Below are 1,733 nucleotides of genomic sequence, written 5' to 3' on the forward strand. Positions count from 1 at the left end.
ATATAAAACAACTATATATATATATATATATGGAGAGAGAGAGAGTGATGGAGTCTTGGTGTGGAGCTGCAGATTAGTGTGCTAGATGCAAGATCAGTTTGAATCATAAGGTCAGTCGTTCAAGCTCACCAGTCACTCCTCAGAAACCCTATACAGTGTCACTGAATCAGAGATGACTCGCCAGAACTTACCAACAGAAACAACATATAGATAGGTAGAGGAGTGACTGGTAAGCTTAGAAACCCTATAAGTTGGAACTTACTCAATAGCACTTATCAACAACATAAAGATATGTAGATAGATAGATAGATAGATAGATAGATAGATAGATAGATAGATAGATAGATAGATAGATAGTCCTGGTGTGGTGATGTAAGATAAAATAGTGACGTTGGCTCAGGATCGGGCAGTATTTCATTCTGCTGTGCATAAGAACTGAAAGGTCAGTTTGAAATTCAAGGTTTGCAGTTCAAACCCACCAACCTCTCCTTAGAAACTCTATGAGTTGGAACTTACTCAACAGCACTTATCAACAACAACAACAACATAAAGATATGTAGATAGACAGACAGGCAGGCAGACAGACTAGATAGATTGATAGATAGATAGATAGATAGATAGATAGATAGATAGATAGATAGATAGATAGATATGGACTCTCTAGGTATACACAAATGTGTGTGTTTTGTGTGTGCTCTTTTGTTTGCTTGTTAAGTGCTTTCAAGTTGGTTCCAGCTAATAACAACCCTGAATAGAATGTCCAAGGTTATAAATCTTCATGGGAGAAGAAAGACTTTCTCAGTAGAGTGACTGGTAGGCTTCAACTGTGATCCTTGTGGTTTTCAGTCCAGTGCTTATCATATGGTGCCATTGTGTTCTCATATGTGTGTGGCTCCATATGATAAGTTGAAACAGTGGTTACACAGAAGAAATTTGTTTTCTTTCTATTTAGTCAATGTACTTGTGCATTGTTCAAAGATAGCAGTGTCTATAAAATGACAATTTTATTGGGAAACCTTATGTCATCTACCTTACACTCCTGATCTTGCCTCTTCAGACTTCTTTGGTTCTCCAAACTCAAATAATTTTGAAAGAACACAATTTGAATCCCTCAAGGATGTCTTACATTTTTACATCATAAACATCCCAAAGCACAGCATTCTTTGGGAAAGAGTTACTAAGATAGAAACATTGAATTCAGAGGTGCATAATAAACCTAGATGAAAGGTAGCTCAGGAAGTCTTGATGGTGAGATTGTTTTTCAAATAAGTTTCACATTTTGATATGTTTTGTTTAATAAAGGTTTCTATGATGCACCGATGGATCTTGGCTGAAAGCAGAGAATACCAGAAGGATGTTTACCTATGCTTTATTGACTATGCAAAGGCTTTCGATTGTATGGATCATGACAAGCTATGGACAACATTGAGAAGTGTGAGTATTTCAGAACACTTAATTGTACTTCTGATGAATCTGTACCTGGACCAAGAAGCAGTTGTTTGAACAGAGCATAGGAACACTGAATGTTTTAAAATTGGGAAAGGTGTGAGACAGGGTTGTGTTCTTTCACCACACTTATTCAACCTGTATGCTGAGCAAATAATACAAGAAGCTGGGTTCTATGAAGAAAAATGTGGCGTCAGGATTGGAGGAAGACTCATTAATAACCTGTGAGATGCAGATGATACAACCTTGCTTGCTGAAAGTGAAGAGGACTTGAAACATTTACTGAT

The sequence above is a fragment of the Chrysochloris asiatica genome, unplaced genomic scaffold, assembly GCF_000296735.1.
Source record: "Chrysochloris asiatica unplaced genomic scaffold, ChrAsi1.0 scaffold00248, whole genome shotgun sequence".
Lineage (NCBI taxonomy): Eukaryota > Metazoa > Chordata > Mammalia > Afrosoricida > Chrysochloridae > Chrysochloris > Chrysochloris asiatica.